Here is a 24,472-nt window from a genome sequence, read left to right on the forward strand (position 1 = left end):
GATGCTGAAGAGAAAGCAGGGGACAGAGGCTCTTCAAGTTAGGTGAGATGTGTCCCAGGAACAGAGCCAGCTGTCCTGGGACTATGGAATCCCAATCCCCATCCCCTAGTGTGATCTGCTCTTTTGGGAGGGAAATCTCGCAGGTAGGCTAGAACTATTTGGTGAGTCAAAGTGAATAATAGGAGCATGAGGATATCCTTCAGATTTGCTATGAGTTGGGGCCCACCCTGGTGTGTCTAACCTCAGATGACAAGAGATACCAAGTGGTTTCAGGCTTTTTGTACCCTTGCCTGTAACCCACCTTTTTGGTAGGAGTTGGGATAGGCACATGGCTGGGGTCTAGGGGATATACTGAGGTAGGGAACCTGAGTGGTGGGTGAGGAACATAGCCCCATTAAGTCTGCTAGAAGTCCCTTGGCTTCCTGTCTGTCTTACCTCTGCTGATAGCTTCTGAGATCAGTTGACCTCAGTCAGCCCTAGTTCATGCTACTTGGCCTGTGGTCTGAGAAAGAAGGTAGACATCACCCTTTAGTTTTGGCTGCATCGTGGCTGTTTGGCATCCATCTCTGGGATATCCAGTTCCTCTGGGCTTGATAGTGAGGTCCGAAGGTCATAAAGGTTCAAGGCCCCATAGGCTGGCTGGGACCTGTGAGGGGAAGGACACAAGGACATGCTGGGACCTCACAAAGGGAGAGGAATGAGGTCCAAGAGGGAGATGGTTGAGGGGTATGGGAGGAAGGGGAAGAACCTCAAGTTCCCAGGAGGAGGATGGGTCCCCTGAAGAGAGAGGCATATTGGTCCCCCCTCCAAAAGAAAAGTCTCGCAGCCCCCTAGTGGGGCAGAGATGGAGAAGTTCAAGGCCCAAGAGGCGGCAGAAACCTATTGGGACCCATGAGGGAATAAACTCGAAGCGCAAAGCCTGCTGGAACCTGTCAGGGAATAAAGCAGGAGGCTCAAGGCCTGCTGAGACCCCTGAGGAGAAAGTCCGACTGGCCCAAACAACGGCTTGGAGGCCCCCTGTCGGGGCAAAGGTGGAGAAGCTCAAGGCCCAAGAGGGCACCAGAAACCTGCAGGGACCCGTACTGGGCGGGGCGAGAAGTGCAAAGCCTGCTGGGACCTGTGAGGGAGCGAAGCTCAAGGCCTGCTGAGACCCCTGAGGAGAAAGTCCGACTGGCCCAAACAACGGCTTGGAGGCCCCCTGTCGGGGCAAAGGTGGAGAAGCTCAAGGCCCAAGAGGGCACCAGAAACCTGCAGGGACCCGTACTGGGCGGGGCGAGAAGTGTAAAGCCTGCTGGGATTGGAGCAGGGAGCGGCGCAAGGTGCGAGGCCCGCTGGGACCCAGTGGACAGCGGGGTTTGAAGGCAGGGGCGACACGAGGTCTGCTGCTCCCCTCACACCGTGGCCCCAAATACTCCTCCACTTTGCTCCTCCTCCCCAACCTGGCACGTGGAGAGAATTAGGTCCCCACAGACCGCAATAAGGCAGCAGGAGAAGCCCAGTGCGCAGCGAGTCGGGAGGGGAGGCGGGGAGGGGGAAGGGAGGGTGGAGAACGGCGGCTACTGAGGCCGAAGGAGGGGGTGGGGTGGGGGGAGAGAGGGAGAGCGGGCCAGAGAGCGCAAGAGAGCCAGACAGGGTTCCCCCCCCCCCCTCCCAACAAGTCAATGCGCAGGGCGCATGCGCTCGGCAAGCACTGCGGAGGGCGAGGGGAGGGAGGGGAGCGGAGCGTGCTTCGGCAGCGACAGCTGCATCTGCATCCCGGGTCCCCTCCCAGTCGCCGCCTCCTCCTCCTCCTCCGCGTCCTAGTCCATCTCCGGCCAGGCACCGTGAGCCCCGGGTCGGGCAGCAGCCGCAGCCTCGTCTGCGCCAGTCCGCGCTAAGAGGTCACGTTGCAGCCCCTCTCCAAAGAGGTAAAGGGGAGGGAGCAGGGGGCACCGGACCAGTCTATCGGACCGGCCGGGGGTAGGGTTGGGGCGATCAGGGCTTCGGTATCTCTTCCTCTCCCTCTAACCTGGGGGGTGAGGAATCGGGGTGAGGGTCCCTGATCCGTGTGCCCCCTCCAACGGGCAATGCAGAATTTATAGAAACTTGGGGACTTGGTTATCTTCGTTTTAGCCGGGCCTTTTCGTGGGGGATGGGGGGAAGATGGGGCTTGGCTCTAGACTCCCTGTTCCCTCGTAAGATGGACCCTTGGCTTTCCGTTTGCCCCTCTTTCCAGAGAGAATGGGTGGGAGGCTAGGAGCCCTTGGTTGCAGAGGGCTGAGGTAGTCTTCCTCACCCCCCCCCCCCCCAGGCGAATCCTTGGGCAGCGAGGGAGGTGAGGGGAGGAGAGCTCTCTCAGGGGCATGTATCCGCCCAGATTCCTGGCCCCAGCAGCAGAGTGGCCCTCTTTCCTCTGGAATATTCCTATTTTTCACTCCATCCTCCTACCTCTCAGGATCCCAGGATGGAAGACCCAGAAGTGTTTGCCTTGGAAATGGGAGCTAACTAAATCAGGGGTGGAGCCCAGTTTGGGCTGGTACCACCTTGGTAATTGAGCACAAGGGGGGGGAAAAGTCTGTGCTGTATTAGGAGCTTTCCTGACTGACCATCCAGGGCCTAGGAGGTGGGCAATGGCTGCAGGAGCAGCTCCATTCTTCCTTTTGCATGAGAAGTCCTGGGTGGGCCCTAGGGAATGCTGGGGCCACTGAGCACCTTGATTTTTTTTGGGGGGAAGGAGGATTTGAGAGGCTCTCTGGGAAGAGGGAAGGATGGGAATCCAGGCTCTTGGGGAACGAAAAGGCTCTTCCTGATGGAAGAGCGATTCCTAGCAGAGGCACTCCCATAAGGATTGCTGCAGTTGTGGGGGGAGGAGGGCAGGGCAGAGTGCTGCTGGGCAGCACACCTCCAGAGAGCCCCTGGATGCTGCCTTCAGTCACTTGGTCCATTCCTCTGCTGTCTTTTGCTGCAGTCCTTTGAAGTGCTCTGCTTGGGCATCTGGCCAGCTTGCTGCTGACCCTGGCCAAGGGACCCTGGCCATAGGCACCTGGGCAATTGGACGGGACTAGATATCTGAAAGCTTGCTGTATTTTGTTGGAAAACTGGACTCAAGCGGATGGGCAGTAGAGATGGTTGAGCCTCATTGTGAGGAATTTGTGGCTGGTGGGAGGGTAAGGGAAGCTCAGAAGCCCTGAGCCCAGATTCATTGCCTCTCTTGGAAGCTCTGTGTTCATCCTCTTTTTCTGTTGCCCCACCCTGACCTCTTGCACAGCTTGCTGTGATGTCTAATCGTTTCCTCATTGGTTTTATGTGGAGTGCAAAAGCAATGGGCTAGAGGCCAGAGACCTGGGTGCCAAGGCCATTTCTTCCACTGACTGGTTGTGTGAACTTGGCCAAGTCTCTTGTTTGGGCATCAGTTTCTCTCCATAAACTGACTCCGTGGTCTCTGGGGGCTCTTACGGCCCTAAGATTCTACAACTGTGTGCTTGTTTTGTCTGAGTTACTGAATTGTAAGCTCTTGAAGGCAGGACTGGGATCTGATTGTTCTTTGTTTTCCCCACAGTAACTGCACACAGTAGGCTTTCAATGCCTACTACTTGTTGGATTGGGAGCCTGAGAACTGCTGGGGATCTGGTCATTTTCCTGCTCATCTTGTGAAGGGTTTCAAATGGCTTCAGGGTAGTGGGGGAGTTGGGGCACATCGCCTCTCCACACTGGGCCAAGCTAGCCAGATTTCTACTTAATATATGCTGTGGATCAGCTTTTTCTCCCCTTTTTACTTGTACTTTCCATAAGGAGCTGTCACAAGGTAGAAAATATCCTTAGGGACTGGCTCTATTTGGCCTCATTAACCTAACCTAGGGCTTCTGGAAAGAAAGATTTCTGTCTCCTTGCCCCCATGGCAGGCTGTTATTTGCCATCCCCTTCCAGGGACCCACACAGTCACCCTGGTCAGAGGATACTTGAATTGCCTTTATTGAATTATAGTGCAGCTAGAGAGGAGGGAAGAAGAGAAGCCACTGACTCTCCCTGTTGGGGGGGGTAGCAATGCAGATGAGGCATAGAGATATGGGCACAATCTCATCTCTTATGCAGCCTTGTATAGAGTGGCTGTGGGTATCATGGTGCTGAGCTCCTGACAGTCAAGGGGAAAGATGAACATGTACCCTTTAATCTCTTACCAGTAGTAGTTCTGCCAAGAGGTAGTACTTCAACTAATTAGCTATTGAGCTGGTCACTTCCCTTTGATGTGTCTTAGTTTCCCCATCTGTAAAATGGCAGAGGGAGGAAAGAAGACAAACTATGACTCGACTATATCTTGGACTCTGTTTATAAATTCATTTCATGCTGGGCTCTGGTAGTCTCCATGACTTCTCAGCTCTGTGGCCATTCCCATCTTGGGAGCTTTTGGAACCAATCTGTGTTCCCCATGATACCCCCTCCTTACCATATCCCTCTGACTAGGCAGATTTAATCTCCACGGATCTTTGAGTCAGACAGAGTTCCCCAAGTCATAGAAATTCCCTCATTCTTACCCCACCTTCCCTTGACTTAAAATACCCGGAGAATTGTGTCAACTCTTGGCTGCCCTTTGGCTCTGCAGCCCCAGACTGAATTAACCACTCTCTGAGATGGAGCATGGCAAAGCTGTCGGATGCTGTAATTACTTAGGGATCTGCCCCTGATAAACCAAGCATTCTGGCTGTATAGCACAAGATCGTGGTATTAAGGCGCTAGACATGGAAGGGCTTTAGTGAGGTCCTCTGGTGCACCCATTCGTTTTACAGATGAGAAAACTGAGTCACAGAAAGGAGAAGTGCCATGTTCTTGGTCACCCAGGTAGTAGTTGAACCCACATCTTCTGCCAGACCTGAGGGTATTTTCTGCTGTATCGTGGGGAACTGTCAGCAAGAAAGCTACAATCACATATGTGGAAACAGGCTTCTCGTAATAGACCATTGAACATAATTTAACTTGAGAGGACCTTGGAAAGGACATCACAGATCAAGTCTGATCTCAATTTTCAGAGGAGAAAATCAGAGTCCAGAAGGGTGACTCAGCCAAGAGCAAGGTAGCCAGTGGCAGAGCTTGGTTGGAATCTGGGTTCTCCCCCCTCTAAATCCGGTGCTTTTTCCAGTAGATCGTGGGTCTCCTTTGGCCCAAGGATTGGCTGCCAGATGTTCTGTAGCATTTAAAAGTAACATCATTCCTAGATAATTCCAGAGAAAAGCCTCTCTCTGGGGTCGCTTTGAGCCTTTAAATGGCTCCCCATCACTTGGAGACAGATTCTGAAGTGACACAGGCCACTTGTTGGGTATGAGAAGAAGCATAGTATGGAGACCCATTATTATATAATGAGGGGAAAGAACTGAAAGTGTTCATGAGTGCAATGGCTGCTGAGAGAAGCCCTCTTAATAAACGTTGCTGAAGAGAAAAATGTTCTTGGAATGAGCAAAGAGCTGTAACCCTTTAGGCCCTGAGCAGCAACTGCTCTCCTTTGGGTTTGAGGAGTACCTCTGCTAGTTTGTGGCAGTTTAATCTTTGAAGGAATATCAAATTTCTGTGGTAATTTATTGAGAAACTCCAAAGCTGTGAGTTCAATGAATTTTGAAATGAATTTGTATCATTTGTCCCTTTTCCGTGCATCTTTTTAGTTAACAGCTTTCCTCATACAAAAGGCAAGATTGCTGTACTCAGGGCATAAAATGGAGACTTACTAGAGTGAGTCTGAGTTGGTGCTTTCGAAAGGTTCGGTGCTGAAGTTTGGTTTCTAAGGGGCTTCTGCATGGCAGTATCCTGGAGACAGAAGACCTGGGTTCAACTTTCAGCTTTGTCACTTCACTAGGTGTGTGACCCTGGCTGGCCCTTGGTTCCTCTGTTTTAAAAGAAGAGAATTGGATTACATGAGATGATCACTAAGGCCCTTGCCAGCGTGAATGTGTTACATTATAAATGCTTTTTATTGGGGATGATAAAGAGAAATGTAACTGACACTGGATGGAGAATTTGTGTGTGTGTGTGAGTGTATGTGCCTTGTTTAACATTTTTAGCAATTCTTTTGGGGGTGGAGGGAAGTCACATCGTGCAGTCTCCAAGTTTGCAGATTATGCTAGCTTCTGGGGAGGAACATGCTCATGGAAATAAGCCACAAGAATAAAGGAGCCCATACGAGTGGGCAGAAAGGCAGCATATGAGCTGCAGTGTGGGCAGGGCTGGCAAGCTAATGCATTTAAGAAAGAGCTAGCCAAGCTGTACTTACAGAACCACGAGCTCTGAACTAATTATCAGCCAGGAAAGGGCTCCGGGCCTCGATGGGGACTATTCCCTATGCCCTGGCCCCTTAGCTGCTGTATCCATATAGTTCTGGGCCTCACTAAAAAGAATAAGGCTCGAGAAACAACAATGGCTGAGTAGTGCTGGGTGACTATTTTTTTTAAACCAGAATTAGGGCATGTGATCAGAGAAGGGGAATTGCTTTTTGAGTCGAGATTGACCTGATTTTGAATCCTGCTCTATTACTAACTTTCGGACTCTGGGCATGTCGCCTTAACCTGTTTGTCTCCTGGAGATAACAATTCTCATACTCTATCTCCCCAGAATTAGGGAGAAAATACTTTGTGAAGTGTAAACTACTATGGGCAAGGGAGTTATGACAGCCTTCTCCTACATGACCCCAAGAAAGAGTGGGAGCTGGCCAGGTTCGGACAAGGCCAGTGAAAAGGATCAGGCTGGCATCAGTTCTCAGCCCTGTCATGGCAACTGAGGCAGGTCCCCAGTCAGAGGATCTAACCCCACCTGATCTTCCCACTCTGGGTCTCAGTTTCTTCCTTCTTAAAAGGAAGTTGGATTGGATGTTCTATAAAGGGCGTCCTAGCTCAAAATCTATGCTGCTCTTTGTGCATGGGGTACAGTCTAAGAATGACAGACTAAGGAGGATTAGATGTGTGGGTGGGAATGAAAAGCTAGGGACAAGTGTGAGAAATCAGGTGCTGCTGCTCTAGCTTGGGGAAAGGGACCGTAGGCAAGAAGTGGCTCATGAGGAGCCACCAGGTCTGCTCAGATATTCTCCCAGGCATGGCTGAAGTCGAGAGGGTAAAGTCTCTATATTAGATGTGTGGCCAGGAACCAGAACAGTGGCCACAGTAGTCGGGAAAAGAATTCACATTTCCATAATCTAAGGTTTGTTTTTTTTTAACTCATAACTCAAGTATATTCTTCATTTTATAGGCAGGGAAAACAGGCTGGGGGTGAGAAATGATCTCAGATCAGGGTGGAGTTCAAAGAAACTCACTCTTGAACAAGGTCTGAGCCTAAAGAAAGCTTCAAAGTCCTCGGGAGCCCAGTGTGGGATGCCGACCTTGCTCTCTTGATTTCTCTGAATGAGCTTCCCCTGTAGAGAGGAGCTGGCCACCTTAGCTATGTCTGAGCTGCAACAGAAAGTATGACTGTTGTGACCATATTTTCTGAACCAAAAATTGGAACACATGGTCTGGCAAAGAAAATTCCTTTTGCAGAGCTTCATTAAAAGCACATTTTCTATTCTTGAAATAGAATTTCTTGTCCCAGAAAATCCAAGGTGTATGGTCACCCTAGATATGATTGACACTTGCAAATTCAAGGGGGGGTGGGGATGGAAGACAAACTCAAGCTTATTCTTGAACTCCTTCTCTAATTCCTGAAATATAAGACCTAGAAGAAATTCCATAAGACTCAAAGTAGGTAGATTGAAGATAAAAGTAGTCCTGTTTAAGACTGCAGGTGGTAAAATTTCGCATTGATAAATGGTATAGACACAAAGTAGAAACAGGCTCAGGAAGGTTCATTGCTTGAAGTCCAGCGCTCTGGTAATCTATGTGAGGATGAGCTTTCTTCCTGCACCGAGCTATTATCTAAGGATAATAGACAGCTTATCTCCAGAATTGGTCTCGAAGCCTTTCTAGCTTGCTAGGATCTTCCAGAGCTTACACTTTCATGGTATAATCTTCAAGAACCCAGGGGCAGATTGCTGCCATGAGGAGACATTGAAGGAGAATAGCAATAGAGAAGACAGAGCTATACTAGGTTGCTTGAGGAAGCTCAGGATGTTTGGAAATTTCAGGTTGACATAGAAGGCATCTGTACCCTCCTACAAAATGTCCCTTGGTGCCTCCATCACAGGATATTAGGTAGGATGAAACACTGGTCCAAACTAGTGTGGTATTGCTCATATTTTTATGTAACGAATTTTTCTTTGGTGAGAAAATTCAATTATAGTTAATTGAAAACTGTACACAGTTGTTCTTTCATTCAGTTAACTCCTAAAAGATTCTGCTATTAATGGAATTTATTGCCCCTTATATGTATGTGAAATGGCAGATTCAAACATCCATCCCCTCCTTATCTCCAGAAAAAAAAAGAACATCCACCAAGAACCCTAAACAAGGTCCTTTCTACCAAAGTGAATTAGGAAATGAAGCACATAGAAAGGAAAGTGGTGATCACTAAGAGCAAATGTGGGTTTCTCAAGAACAAGTTATGTCAGATGAGCCCCATCTTTTTCTTTGGACAGGATTCCAGCATGGTTGGAGTATTCCTGGATGTCAGTACTGATTTAAATAGCTAAGTCATCATATGTTGAAGATATTGTAGAGGGGATCCCTCTTTGGGTACAAACTTTGGAGGTCTTTTCGACTCAGCTTACACTGACAGTCGAAGAGCAGGGGAGCGAACCGAGAAGATCAAGAGCTCCTTTATGTAGAGGGATGATTGGGAAATGCAAAGTCTTGGACAGGCCCTGGAACCTCCTGAGTTCCTTCTCCATATCTATCCCACAGCTGCATTTGGAGGGCTGCTTTACTCTGATCAGCAACTCCCAATTCCATGCCACTTGAGAGGAAAGAGTCCTCCCAACCCCTAGAAATGGCAGCTCTTTTCAGCACTGATGTTCCTGAAGCTACCAGTAGGGATAATTACTGACACATAGAGACATGGAGTGGTCCATTGGGTGCTAGGAAAAGGGATGGCGATAGAAATGGGCATTAGCTTAGCAATCAGGAGACTTGGTTTTTTAAGTTCCCTGATTGGGTGTGTCTGGTCTCATCACTTCCCCTCCTTATCCTGAGAAAGAGAGACCTGATAATCCATCTCTAAGATTACTTCTGGTGCTAATAGCCCATCCTTTATACCCCTTTCAGGTACTAGTGTTCCCTATTACCTCTCAAGCTGAGCCTCCTTTGGCTTCTATGAGCATCACTGCCAGAGAATCTGGCTTTCTTTTTCCTGGGACCCTGCATATATCATCCCTCTTCCCCCAAGATGGATGTTTTTGTCTCTGCTTTGCATTTGGATAACAGAGATAAGACATCCTCAGTAAGAGGCTGGGAGTGGGGGTTAGTCCTAGGAGGGGCCAGTTTTGTTACTTAGCTTTCTTCCAAGCAGTGTCCATCCTTAGGCAGTTGATCCAATGGCTTTCCAGCTTTGGGCTAGCTGGAGATGTATGACAGGCTCATGTGAGAACTTAGCAGTTAGCAAATGTGTGGAAAAGTGTGGAAAATCTTAGCTCTGGAAAAGGGAGAGGGGGAGTTGGCAGATGTCGAAACAAAAAGCCTTTCGTGTTCATGGTTTCTAAACTAAGAAGTTGGTGATGAGTCCAGAATGGCAGATTACTGGAGGCCTGTGCCTACGCTCAGCACATATATCCTCAAGCCTGTGAATATTATATGTGGATTTGTGCCCCTAGCACTTAACACTGTGCTTGGCACCTCAACATTTAATCAAGGTTTGTTGGTTGGGATAGCAGCATCTACTCCCCAAATTAGTTATTTGCTATCAGGGAGAGCTGCCCAGGAAGACGCCCCAGCCCTGATTTTAGCCATTCTTTTTGATTTCCTTCCCTGTTTCATTTTTGGCCAAGACTAAAAGCAGCTCATCACTTCCTCTTTCTGACCTTGGCTTTCCTGTGGAAGAGGAAAGGAGGAGGAGGAGGGGACCCCAAGGCAAATAATCCCCAGCTCATGGATGCCTCTCTTCTGGGAGAATTAGCAGGAACCTTGAGGAGCACCACAATAGAGATAAAAGAGACTTAAGGGTCCCTTAGTAGAGATGGAAAGGATCCTAAAAGATAGGATGTCAAAACTGGAAGAGACTATTTAGTCAAAAATCTTATCAGGAGGAAACTGAGGCCCAAGTGCTACCTAGCATTGTCCAAGATTCTCAGCCTTGTGAAATTTCCACCCCTTCCTGAATCCAGAGCCCAGGAAACATCACAGTATTGTTCCACATAGAAGCTGTGTACTAATGAGTCTGTTAACACTATTTTAGAGGGAGGGGGAGGATGTTCTTCTCATCTAAAAAGGTAGCTCGAGCTCCATGGACAGACCAGGAAAGAGAGGAAGGACCTTTGGATCCAATCCTCTCTCCAGGAGCATGGGAGGGAAAGGTATAAATGTGGTATCATATAGGAGGGGCCTAAAGCCCCGTAGCTCCCCGTTGCCAGTAAGAATGTTTGAACTCCATCTTCAGACATTCAGGACTCCCATCCTACCTTCTCTGCCACTATTTCCCTTTGGAAGTGCTAGGGTGTCACCAATCTCATCATCATAATCACCTCAGATACTCTCTTACCATCTGCTCGCTTATGGCAGTCCCCAAGCCTTACAAACCTTCCCCTACTCTTTTAAGCTCTAACTCGGACTTGAATAATTGTACTGTGCCTGAGCAATCCAGCATGTAGTGATTGTTCCGCCTTTGTTCTTGGCAGCATCTTCTGCGGGAGAGGCATCAAACTCCAGCATGCTGCCCTCCTGAGTGTAGCTAGAACCAGATTAAAATGTCATTAAGAAATATTTAGCAAAAAAAGATATAGTTAAACATAGATAATGTTAATATGTTGTTTTCTAAGTTAACGTGCAGCCCACAGGGATCCTTACGTATTGTTCAGTGGCAGCTTTCCATTTGAGTTGGATGCCACTGGCCTCCTACCTTTTCCCTGTACCCCTTTTATTGGCCACTCAGTATACAGCCTGCCTTGTATTGGTACGTTTCATTAGAAACTTAACATTGAGTATCAGTACAACCAGCTGTATCTATATGCTCTTTATATTTAGATTATTTTTCGCGCACAAAATATTGTCAGCTTTTCAGTATTCCCTTGGCCCTTATCAGGATCTTTTGTTCATTCTGGTTTCTCTTCTTGGATGAACCATTCTCATGATTCTCCTTTTACCATTTGGGATTTTGTAAGCATCTTTCCTGATTTTTGTTGGATTCTTCATACCTTTTGGTCTTAATTACAGCTTACTTAGCGGTTCCTTGGCTGTTTGATGTTTTGGTGGTTTCTGGGTTCTGATGATCTTTGAACAAGTGGCTCTTGGTGGGTTTTTAGAATGCTTTCAGAGTCTGTTGCCCATGATGGAATGCTTGGCTCAAAAATTGTGTTCTTTTGGGTACTTGGATGTGGCCTGCCAGGTTCTTCAAAGACATTCTTCAAGTTTGCAGCACTCTTCTCCCATCTTCAGGCTTTTGGACAGACACTTTTCCCAGGCCTGGAATGTACATCTTCCTCAATTTTGTCCCTGAGAACCCAGGCTCTCTTCAAGGATTCATTTGAATACCACCTCCTTTGGGAAACTTCTCCGTCTCTCCCTCCTTAAATTGCTTTGAGCTCTGTGTTTCTATGGACATTTATCTGGAGTATAAGCTTCCTGAGGACAAGATCTGTTTTCTTTTTTGACTTTCTAGCCTTCACATCCAGCAGTCACTGTTCAAGGTGCTTTTCGAGTCACCACACTGGGTCAGTGCTGCTGCCTTAAGTGAGATGGCCAGCACCATCCCTCCGTTTATCCTGGTGGCCCGCACAGCCTCAGCATGCATGCTTCTTCTGCCGTTGATCACCGTCCGCCTTTACTGAATATGTTTTCATGCTAGAGGCAGTGGATGTAGTGGAAAGAGCACTGGCCTTGAGAGTCAATGCAGTGAAAAGCACACTGGCTCTAGACTCAGGGCTTATTTGCCTAGGTGACTGAGCAAATCAGTAAAGTTTCCTGGGCTTCCATTCTCTCAAACGTAAAAGGAGGGGGTCAGCTTCTCAGGTTTTGTCCCCACCCCCTTTGCAGCCTGTCACAGAGAGCAGTTCCAAATCAACAATATTCTTGAGCACTTAGCATGAAAATCTCCCCAGATCAAATCAGCCTCAAGAAGATTATCTGGAAATGTATATCTATCCCATCTGTGTGGCGGCAGAACCATCCCTGCTAAGCCGGTGGCGCACTTGACAGCGAGAATAATTTGAGTTCTCAGCTTTCATAACAAAAGGCAAAGAGTACAGTATGAAAGTGATGTAGTGAGCTCTTGATGCTCCTGAGCTGTGCTGGGCCTTGGACTTGGAGGGTGTGCCAGCCTGGCATGGTCCTGGAATGCTAGCACCTAAGAAGCCTTTAAACTCCATGAAGAAGGCAGGGAGAGCCTAGGAAGTAGCTGAAGCCACGCCGGACCATTCTAGATCTTGGCTTCTCTGTGCTTGCCCCCAGAAACGTTCCAGTTGGTCACTGGCGGAGGCAAAGGAACCACTGTCAGCTTCAGTCATGCCATCTATTGGTGGCACATAGCTTCAGGTAATCACCTAACCTCTCTGGGCCTCAGAAACTCAAAGAATTGTAGGAGTGTAAATGTACAACTGTAAGGGAACTCAAGAACCACTGAGTCATTCCCTCATTTTATAGATGAACAGACCAAGCCCACGAGAGGTGACAGCTTGCCCCACAGCATGCAAGTAGTGATTGCCTGATGCAGGATTTGAATCTAGAATGGGCAACTAGTTTGGCCCTTCCCTGAATAGCAATGCCTCCTGCAAACTCCCTGACACCTTCTGCTTGAAGCCTTCCTGTGATGAGGAACTATCTCCCTCCCAAGGGAAAAGTTTGAAAAAGATACTCCCAACTTTCCATAGGTGTATGGCAAAAAGAATAAAGCCCCAGAGCAACATGTGCTATAAAAGAAGACCAGATTAGAAAAGAAACCATGAAAATTGGCACTGGAACAACTCTGAACAATCTTAAGGGTTCTTATAGTTCTAACAGTCACTGAGTTAGCTTTTTAAAGTCCTCTCAAGTAGCAAAAGAAAAAAAGTGGTATTCCTCAGCTTCCAAGAAATAGCATTATAATACTTGGGGGCTTGGGGGCATGTAGGAAGAGATGAGGGTTAGAAGAAAAAAGACTTTAAAATGGCCCTTCCTTCTCTGATCAGGTTTTGCCCCCAGGAAATAATCTCTTAGGTTCTGAACAACCGGGACACAACAATCAGCAGCCCTGCCTCTAACAAGTAAGGGTGTTTTCATTTGGCTGCGAAACAAGAATACAAAATGGCACCCAGTCCTGTGTGGCCTCCTTCCACTTCCGCAGGGCCAGTGTCAGTGTGGCAATAAAGGGAGCAAAGGATGTGAGGAATCACATGGTTTCTTGACTACATCAATAGTAACTGTTAGCATTCTAAAGGAGAGATTCTTGTTCAGTGACCAGCAAGTGGACATACCGCTGAGGGAAATGAATCGTATCCATCTTGATGTTCTTGCTCTGAATGAAACTAGGAGACAAAAGGAAGTTGTAGCTAACTGGGCTCACGGGATCTTCTAAGAAGGACAAACAGAGGATTGTTTGACTTTAGCATGGGTCCAAGTGCATCAAAAGAAACATTTCATGGGGCCGCTTGATTATCTGGTATTGCAGTGTTCATCAAGAAGATAACTGAAAAGGATTGTGGCTTATATGCTAACATCTGAGTTGTAAGTATTCTATGTAACTCTAAATGAGACCCTCCTTTGATAGGGAAGGTGGACAAAAATATGCTGAAAAACATGGCTCAAAAAATAAGAGATGAAAGCTGTCCGAGGCTTATCAGAACATACAAAAGTTCCCCTCTGCTATAACATAAATGCTTTCAACAAAGAATTGAGAGCTAGACATAGAGAGTTCATAACGTCAGTCAGAGGACTTGGATTCATATCCCATCTTTGTCAGTATCTGTGTGATCTTGAGAGTCACTTTTCCTGGACCTCATTTTCCTCATCTGTAAAAAGAGGGTTTGGACCAGATGGGCTTTAAGGTCTCCTCTAGCTTTGAAACCTGTGATTTTCCTTTTCACTCTCAAATTTGTAAACAAAGCCCTATACACTCATTACTTTTACTTCTCTAACCCTTGTGGTCTGGCTTCAGATCCCACCATTAACAGCAGTGGTTCTAGTCATAGTTCCCAAGGATCTCCTAGAGGCACCATTTCTGCCTTTATTATTCTTGACCTCCCCTGAGTTTGGACATTGTGGACCATCTTATCTGCCTCTGGTTTGGGGAGTACTCTGCTGGTTCTGATTTGGCCTGTATACCTGCACCTTTAGTTAATCATCATCCTTGTCCCTCACACTAACTGGGGTGGGGTGCTTACCTCAAGGCCAAATACTGTACTGGACCCTTTCTTTTTTCTATACCTTTCCTTCTGACATCAGCTCATATGACTTCAGTTCTCTCTAACCAGATGACTTGCAGATTTACTTATGTAGCCTTGGTCCGTTATCACATCACCAACTGTCTGTTTTGATATTTTGAACTGCATATCTCATAGTCATCTCGGTCTAAAACAACATTCATTATCTTTCCCCAAAATACTTATTCTTCTTTTGGCCTTGCCATTTCGGTCAACTTTCACACAACTGCCTCTAAGGTGAAATACAGATTATTCTGTTTGGCATTTAAAGCCCCTCACAGCCTGGTTCCAACCTGATCTTTTTAGGTACTTTCAAGGGGAGGGAGACAAGTGTCCAATTTAGCAGACATTTTGGGGAATTTACAACACATTCTCATATAAAGATCTATAAAGTAAAGCCAAGTTAATAAGGCTTATTATACAAGTACTCCATGGTCCAGCCAAATGGGCCTTCTTACTGTTCGATCTCTTACCTCATGCCTAGAACATGCTGTCTCTTTTCTTCTGCCTCTTGGAATCCCTGACTTCCTTCAAAGTTCAGCTTAAGTGCCTCCTTCTACATGGAGTCTTTTATGATCTCAGCTGTTAGTCTCCCCCAACAAATTATGTTAGGTTTACTTTGTATATTATTATATGGATGCACTGTAAATTCCCCAAGGGAAAAAGACTCAATTTTTTGGGCTTTGGCTCCCTAGTTCCTGGCCCATGATACAGATATTTCACAAATGCTTGTTAATTGATTAGCAGTGAAGTCAAGTGTTTGCTAACTTGGTCACTTCCCCCTCTCACACCCCTTTCAGTACCTTGTTTTAACAGGACTTGAAGCTTAACATCAAAAAATTAAGATCCTGGCAACGGGTCCTATCACTTCCTGGCAAAGAGAGGAAGAAGAAATGGAAGAAATGTTAGGTTTTATATTCTTGAACTCAAAGATCATTGTAGATGGGATGATGACTGAAGCCATGACATTAAAAGATGTTCCTTGGAAGGACATCAATGGCAAATCTGTACAGCATACTAAAAAGCAGAGAGCACCTTGCCCACAAAGGTCTGCATCAAACTGCGGGTTTTCCAGCAGCAAAATGCATGACTATAAGGAAAGCTGAGCCCCTTAGAATGGGGCTCTAACTGTGGTGCTGGAGAAGACTTTTGAGAGTCCCTTGGACATCAAGGAGATCAAGTCTTGTCAGACTTAATTAAGGCTTTTCACTTGAAAGTCAGACACTGAAAGTGAAATTTAGTACTTTGGCCACATAATGAAAAGACAGAACTCATTGGAAACGACCCTGATTCTGGGAAAGACTGAAGGCAAAAGCAAAAGGGGACAGCAGAGGATGAGATGGATGTCAAGAAAGATGAAAGGATGAGATAGTGTCCTGGAATCAATGGACATGAACTTGGACAGTCTTCAAGAGATAGGCTAGAAGGGCCTGGGGTGCTATGATTCATGGCGCTGTGAAGAGTGGAACAAGACTGAATAACAAGCAGCAATGTTGAACTGTTTTCCTTAAGTACTATACATACTCTTTAAATTTATATTCTAGTTTTTTATTCATATTTTAAAATTACTTCTGCATCAATAATGAGTTGTTAACACTGTTAAAGTAGCACTTTATTTTTGGTGATGTTTGTGCTTGCCATGATCAGCATCGGATGGTTATTTTCTTGGAAAAAAATATTCATGGTCTGCAGGCAGAGGCTTTTTGTATGAGCTAGACTATTGTCTGGTCCACAAAGTCACTGGCCTTCTTCATTCCTTATTCCTGATCCATGCTTTCTGCTGTATTTTGTTCACAATCTTCATCTATTTTTACCTTTGCATTGAAGTTGACTATGGGAGTATAGGTTGCTTTAATTGGAGAGTCTTAGGGAGTTCTCTGTAGGGTCATTAATGACTCTACTCCTTTATCTTCAGTAAGAAATGTTCTGTAAGCCTGTTACTTTCATGAGGGTCTTTTTGAAAATATTTCTCATGAGGATTGCAATATGAGATGGCCAATCACCCATGAAATGATGTTTTTTGTTGCCTTTAGGCACATGATAAAAACCAGCTCTGCCAACTCTTTGATTTATCTCTCCAAGGAAAGCTGTCCTTCCACTGAACTGCAACTTTTTCCCTCTCATTTCATTTATAGTGAGAATGTTAAATTTAATCTAATCCAGGATATCCAGTAGTATGCTCACCTAGCAGACAAATAGCTCACAATTTAGCTTGAGTTGATGTTTATAGATAGCTGAACAATTGATTCTTATCACCTTCTGCCTCCTTGTTCACCCCTGTCTGCCACCATCCCTGAAGGGGCACACAGAAATGAAGTCGATTTTTATTTGCTTTCTAGCTTTCCGTGGCCAAAACTTCATCTCCAAGTGTACAGTCTAGTGGGATAAGCCTCATTATACTTGGTTAGGCCGTATAAAACAGACTCACTCTGTTTCTGGACAGTATTTGAATTGAAGCCTTTCTAGCAGAGGAGAACCTATCAGAGCTTAATGCTTCTCTGACACGGCCTTCAAGAACCCTTCGTCACCTCCATGCCACGATGAAGCAGCAGAATATGACTTTGTAGAAGATTGGGCCTCATAGATTACCTCCCCCAGCCAAAGGAAAGTAATTTCCCAGGTGTTTCTCAGTGATATGAAAACCTTTTAACATTTTACTTACCTCAGGGACCCTGCATCCTAGTTTCGTACGTATAACCTTCAGCTTATCAGCAGATACTGCAGGCACAGACCTTCAAATTATTTTATATACTGTGTTTAGAAGCCTCATTCAAACTCCCTTGCTTTTTACATGTTCCCATCCCAAAGCCAGTGACCCTGCAAAGAGTTGTTGATTTTATATATTTTTTCACCATTTCCCTATGCACCATTGCGGTCCTTCTTTCCTTGCTTTTATTCATTCAAACTTTTACAGAGAATCAACTATGGAAGAGAGCCTTTGCTAAGCAGTGGTGGGGGAGTGGGGGAGTGGCTCAGGAATCACTAAGACCCCTTAACTAACTTTAGAAGCAATATGTTCTAATGGAAAGAATAGTGGAAGGAACCTTAAATTATAGAAAGTCAAAGATGGGAGGACCACATAGTGCTCAATATCAGAAGACCTTGGTTCTAGTAACAATACTTCCATTGGAAGTGGATATCTTCCACATAGAGAAGAGCTAATCCAGTTCCAATTGATCAAAGATGGACAGAATCAGCTACATCCAGAAAAGGAATACTGGGAAATGAGTGTAAACTGTTAGCATTTTTTTTCTCCCCAGGTTATTTTTACCTTCCGATTTCTTCCTTTGCAACAACAACAACAACAAAATTCGCTTCTGCACATATATATTGTACCTAGGACCTACTATAAGATATTTAATATGTATGGGACTGCCTGCCATCTAGGGGAGGGGGTGGAGGGAAGGAGGGGGTGGAGGGAAGGAGGGGAAAAATTCGGAACAGAAGGGAGTACAAGGGTAATGTTGTAAAAAAAAAAAATCACCTATGCATATGTACTGTCAAAAAAAAAGTTATAATTATAAAATTAATTTTAAAAAAACCAAAACAATACTTCCATTACCTTGAGCAAAATCTTAACCTCTGAGCCTCAGTTTTCTTATCTATAAAATGGGTGATAGAACTTTTGAAAGAGAGTGTGGTAAAGTACTTTTTGTAAACTATATAGTGGTTTAAAATGTGAGTTGTCCTAGTAGGGGAGATGGAAGGGTGCTAACTGAAATACAAAACTGAGTGTAAGAATATGAGGGACAAGATATTGTGAGAGTCCGGGCTTTGGAGAGAATACATTCAACTTCGAGCTAGAGACATTGGTCAAAAGATTTATAGAGAAGGTGACACCTGCTGGGTCTCCAAGAATAGGTATGGGAGGGAGGGAGAGGGAAAGGAAGGAATACACAGAGGAGGAAAAACACAGGGTTTGTCTAGGGCTGAAGAGTGATTCAGTAGACTGAGACATAGGACACATGTAAGGGAGAAGAGGAAGCTAAATGTGAGGAAATGGAGTGGTACCAGGTTGTGGAGATCCTTGAATGGCAGGATGAAGTGGGGGGGGGGCTGCTGTCAGGTGTCAAGCAGGAGAGTGACGGGATCAGCTCCATGTTCTGTGTTCTTTTATTAGCCATGTGTCTTCTCTGTTTGCAATGGACTTTATATTCTAGGGCAAGATTTCTTCATCTCCTTTCCTTATTGTATTTCTAATTTGTGTGGCACTACTCAGATAATTTCTGGAGCCGAAAGTTTCCCTTCCTTTGATTTGTCGTCTTTTAGCCTTCCAGAGTCTCAGTCTCTCAGTGGATTTCCCCTGATAGCTAGCTCCCTGATGTATTGGAGCCTTGGAGTCCATAGTTCCACCTCAATCTCTTCAATGCTATCTGTTAGATCTAATTACAGTGCTTGTAGGAGTCTCTTCTTTTTCTATCAGCCCCCTTTCTTTGCTAAATATGTAGATTTATAGCTGCAAAGAACTTCAGCATCCATCTAGTCCAATCCTCTTTCTTTTTTTTTTTTAATCTCCATACCCAGGTTTATCTACCCAGGTTACCCCAAAGAACTGCTGCCTAGGTCTGCCCATCCTTAAAAATCCCTAATTTGAACTTGCTACCCCCAAGCTATTTTTCTGTTTCTGCATTCCTTTTCAAACCAGACTTCTTAGGAAAACCCAGTCTACACTCATTGCCTTTCTTTCTCACTCACTTTTCAATTCTTTGCAATCTCAATTCTGACTTCATCACCCAGTTAATTACAATTACATTCTCCAAAGTTACTGAGCTCTTAATTGCAAGATCCAGTCATTTTTTTCTCAGTCCTCATTTTTTTATTTCTTTGCAGCATTTGACTCTTTTGACCACTCTCTCCTCTGGATAATCTCTCCTCTCTGGGCCTCCCTCCTTATACCCATCTACCCATTCCTTCTTAGCCTCCCTTGTGGGATCCATCATTCATGTCCTGCCCTCTAGCTGTGATTATACTCCAAGCTCTGACTCAAACTCTCCTTTTCATTTCTCTCTATATATACCCTATATTTTGATCTCATCAGCTCTTTTAGGGGCAGTTTTAATCTCTGTTCATGTGGCTCCCAAATCTACATATCCAGCTCTGAGCTTTCCTGAGCCCCAGTCCTTTGTGACCAACTGCCTATTGGACCTCTTGAACTCTGGATGGTTTTTGAAGGCTTCTCAGACTTGTCGTGTTCCATCACGTTCCTCCCTCCCTTCCTTCCTTCCTAATGCACCTGGTTCTGTCAAGGGTACCGTCGCCTTCCATTCACTCAGCTTCCCAGCCTTGGGATCATCTGTGACTCTTCTTCCTCTCACAGCCATCTTATCCGACCAGTGGCCAGTTTTTATAGCTTCTGTCTGTACAGCATGTCTCCCTCCATTCTCTTCTCTCTCTCTGGATGGGATATTAATTCTCCCTGGTCCAAGCTTTCCTTTTTTTCCAGCCCCTCCTTCACCCAGCTGCCTCAGTGATCACATCACTCCCTGCTTTTCAAAAGCTGCAGTTGTTCCCATTATCTCTAGGATAAAATGCAGACTCCTCCATTTGGTATTTAAATCCTTTCCCAATCTGGCTTCAGCCTACCTTTCCGGGCTTCTTACGCATTCCTCCCCTTCACACGCTGCATTCCAGCCCAACTGGCCTCCTTGCTGTCCCTCCCACATGACATTCCATCTTCCATCTCCTCTTCATCTCCTGGAATCCCAAGCTCCTTGCAAAGCTCAGCCCCAGTGCCACTTCCTACATGAAACCTTTACTGAGCCTCCCCCTGGCTGCTGATGCTCCCCCAAATTCCTTCATATCTCCGTTTTATGTTTACTCATGTCTGTACCTATTGTTTCCTCCATTAGAATGTAATCTCACTGAACATAGGAAGTATTTGGCTCTTTTCTTTGTAGCCTATCTTGTAGTTAGAGTGCCCGACACTTGGCAGGCATTTAATAAAGACCTATTAACTGGATGATTGATGTAGAAGCTCAAATACTGCTCCAAGCCAGCAGGGATGAAATTAAGGAGAATCAGGAAAAGACCGTGATTCCTCTTCCATGCTGCCCGATTGTATGGTCCAGTACCTGTGACGGGACTTTCATGTAAAGGCTTCGTGGGGATGACGTCGTGACCTTTGTCTCCTCACTTCTGATTTTGGCAGGTAAGGCACGGGAAGGGTTTTGTTGTCAATTCTCAACAGTTTAATTTACTAGTCTCAAAGGATATAGCATTAACTATAATTCTTTGTATCCCGAGGGAGTGTAGGATCCTTCTTCCTTTGAAACATGAGAGGATGGAGAAGAATGCTTTGATCTCCATAGATCGTTTAAAAACTTGTTCATTTCAATTCAGTTAACGGTTTTTTAGGTTCTTACTGCATGCTTTCACTATGTTAACTTTTTGTGTTTCTAGTAATTGAGAATTTGGGGAGTGGGGAGGTGATCACCATTTTCCTGTGCCCTTTCTGAAGGGCTGTCATGGATGCAGTAGAGGAAATTGCCTTTTTCTGAATGGCCCTAGAGGACCAAGGAACAACAGTGTCAAGGTCTGATTTAAATTCCTAATGATGATTAGAGATGGCCCAAAGTAGATGGGTTGTTTCGGACGATAGTGGTTTCCCCTTCAATAAAGGCATTCAAGCAGGGATTGAGTGACTACTTGTTGGATATATTGTAGAGGGTATTCGGGTATGGTTGGGCTAGAGATCTTCTGAAGTTCCTTCCCTCTGTCCAACTTGAAGATTCTAAGATAGTGTATTTTAGGAACTAGGAGGTGCTGCAGTGGATAGAACACTGGGCTTAGAATCAGGAAGTCTCCTCTTCCTGAGTGCCAGTCTGGCCTTGGGCACTGACTACCTGTGAGATCCTGCGCAAGTCACTTCATCCTGTTTGCCTCAGTTTCCTCATCTGTAAAATGGAGATAATAGCACTTACCTCATAGAGTTTTTGTGAAGATCAAATGAGATAATATTTATGAAGTGCTTGGTACATAGTGAGTGTTGTATGCTGTTATTATTATTATTATTATTATTATTATTATTATTAATGCTCTTCTTAAACTTTGGTGCCCATAACTGAACATAGCACTTCAGATGTGATTTGCTTTTGAAATCTCTTACTGCATCCCAAGATTGCATTCACTTTTTTTGGCTGCCATATCATTATGGACTTATACAGAGCTTGCAGTCCATTGAAATTCTCAGCTCTTTCAGACTGCTTTCTAGTCATCCCTCCCCATGCTATACTTAAGAAACAGAAGAGAAGGCAGGCACAATAGAAGGAGCACTGATTGGCCTCAGAGAGCCTGGATTTAAAGCTCACTCTGCTGCTTCACTAGCCGTCTTATTTTGGCCATCATATCATCTCTCTGGGCCTCAGTTTCCTTATATCTAAACTAAATGGGTTGAACTTGACGGCCTGTAACACCCTCGGTGCTTACATCTGTGATCTAGGAGAAGTTTATTTTTTTCAACTTAAGTGTAGGACTCCACATTTATCCTGATGAACTTTTTCTCCAAATGAATGGATAGGTCTTGCAGCACTATGAAGTCTTTTGATGTCACTATAAAATTAATAGAAAAGTAGCTTTTTTCTCTTTTGACAGAGCCAATTCCTTTAGATGAGGGTGGAAAAAAGGCAAGGCCCCAGGTTCAGGAGGAGCTTTGAATCAGCACAGTATAGTGGTAAGCATACTTCATTGGAAGTCAGGGAGACTGGCTTTGGCCAGAAGACTGTCACTAATGTGTAGACAAGTCAGTTTCCCCATCTGTAAAATGGTGATAGTAAAAGTTGCACTATTTTACCCCTGAGGGTTGTGTTGAGAGGCAAATAAAATCATGGGTGTCAAACTCATCTACTTCATGGAACACTCGTGAGGCACCTACTCCGTGCAAGAGCTTTTGATATGATTTAAATGAATGCTACCAGCCCTGGCTCATTTGGGGATAGATATATTCTATCTGGAAAGAAAAAGAATTTCCTGTTTTTTATCTAGAAATCTGTGAGACAGATAAAAAGTAATAACTCCCACTTTTGTGGCAATGTTAGGCTTACAAGACATTTTCCTCATAACAGCCCTGTAGGTTATAAAGATTTTAAGCATGAATGTGGTCACATGACAGGTAAGGAAAGTATCTCATAGTGGTTAAGTGGCTTGTCCTGAGGTCACACCCAGCTAGGCAGTGCCCGAGTCAGTAGCTGAAAGTGATGGTGGCAGACCGTTGAGCCGTACCTTAGGGCCCTGTTCAGAGCCCCAAACTCTCCTCCTCTCTCAGGGAAGCCTTTGTTGATTTCACCACTGGATAAATGGGAATCTGTAGGATGGGTTTTTAGCCCAATTGTTTTAATTCAAACATTTATTAAGTACCCCCTACCCTGTGCCAGTTGCAAAGAGTAGGGGAGCTGAGGGTTCATGGACCACAGGATTTGTGGTCAAAGACCTGGCATCTGAATCTGGGCTCTGCCGCTTACTGCTTCAGAAAGTCAGTCAGCTTCTCTGGGCCTCCACTTCCTCATCTGTAAAATCACCTTTAGCATGTGGAGAAGATGTAGATGAAAGATGGCCTCTGCCCTCCTGGAGATTGCAGTCAAAGGGATAAGCCTTGCACTTCTTACCTCGGAGTTGTGTTGTGAAGAACTGTTGTTTCACAGTTTCACAAGTCCCAAAAAGTCCTTCTCCCCTCTTCCTCTGGCTTTAAATCCTCTGAGATTTGTGTGAATTCTTGGTTCTTTTTGGCGATTTAGTCCTGGGCTGAAGCCAGTTCCAAGATGGAGAGTCCAGCTTGATTGCACATGACTCTCCTTTGCACACTCCAGCTCCTACCTCCATGGCTTTGTGTGGGTTGAAATGTGCTTCCTTATCTTTTATTTCCTAGGATTTCTGGCTAAGTGGCCACTCTGTAGAAAAGATCTCTTTGGAATTCCCTCAGTGGTTAGCAGTTCTCCCTCTGTCCTCGCTCCATTACCTCACAACCCTGGAGAAGTCACTTAACCTCTTTGAGCCTCAGGGATTGTGTGGCTAAGAAGCCTCTGATAACTCTTTTAGCTTTAAATTTGGGATCTTATTTATATTTATTCATCTGTGTATTGTTTTCTTACCAGGATAATGTAAGCTCCTTGAAGACAGATACTGTGCCATTATTTATTTGTATCATAAGGCCTGGTACACAGTAAGCACTTAATAAATGCTTGCTAAGATTAATTTAGTGACAGATGCCTCATTAAGAAGCATTATCATGGTCAAGAGAGTTCCAGAAACAGATTCTAAAAATTCTTTCCAATCCCTTTGGACAGGCCTTTGTGCTTTTAGATACCTCTGCTTACTGTTTGGGAGCTAATGGGTTCCCCAACACTGCAGGCCTTCAGTAGAAGTTTGGTGATTACTTATCTACACTCTATGTTCAGTCACCGGTTAGACTAGATGGCCCCTAAGGGCCTTTCCCAGCCTGAAATGTCAGTGATCACTCTCTCCACCCCTCATTCCCATTTCAGTTTTCTATTGAGGTTTGGATATTTTAGGAGTAAGGGGATTCAGGAGCTGCTGAGCTGATCCCAGACCAACTCAGGGTAGTGAGAATCAACCAGAAGACCCACTTCTAATCAGCTCTGCCTCTGCTTAGCTCTGTAGTCTTGCAGCAGTCCTGCCCCTTTCTATGTAGAATGAGAGGTTCAGATTGTCTCTTTTAGCTCAAAATTCTAGATTGTATGTTTTAAGGCCCTTTCCAGTTCTAATATTTTATAGTTCTACCTAAAAAGTTGACCAATCCCTGTATTTCTGTGGTGTCCCCCATGTTGGAGTTGGAGACCCCCCCATGCCTAATGTGAAGCTGGAAGGATAAGCCTTTGGGGGAGGCCTTATGCTAGGAGGGGGCAAGTGGCTGAATGGATGCTGTTGTTCACTAAGCTCACTGTGGGAAAGATGGAACAGTTTAGAAAAGAGTTGGCTTCTCTTCTCTTGGTACAGACATTCTGTTCTCTGTGTGTGCTGGAGGTGGGGGGTTAAGGCGGGGAGTTGAGAGTGGTAAGGACCCTGGCCTGATGCCCACCTTCATCTGTTGCC

At 45.3% G+C, this 24,472-nt stretch overlaps 1 protein-coding gene across 1 annotated transcript in view; it reads left to right on the forward strand.

The window, feature by feature from the left end:
- The first annotated feature begins 1,727 nt into the window (after positions 1–1,727).
- Positions 1,728–24,472, forward strand: part of LOC141549001 (actin-binding protein WASF3-like) — an 83,682-nt gene continuing 60,937 nt past the window's right edge. Inside the window, exon 1 of the mRNA XM_074278366.1 lies at positions 1,728–1,907. The gene's annotated coding sequence lies outside the window, so the exon portion shown is untranslated. The remainder of the gene's footprint in view (positions 1,908–24,472) is intronic.

Source organism: Sminthopsis crassicaudata, chromosome X (assembly GCF_048593235.1).
Source record: "Sminthopsis crassicaudata isolate SCR6 chromosome X, ASM4859323v1, whole genome shotgun sequence".
NCBI lineage: Eukaryota > Metazoa > Chordata > Mammalia > Dasyuromorphia > Dasyuridae > Sminthopsis > Sminthopsis crassicaudata.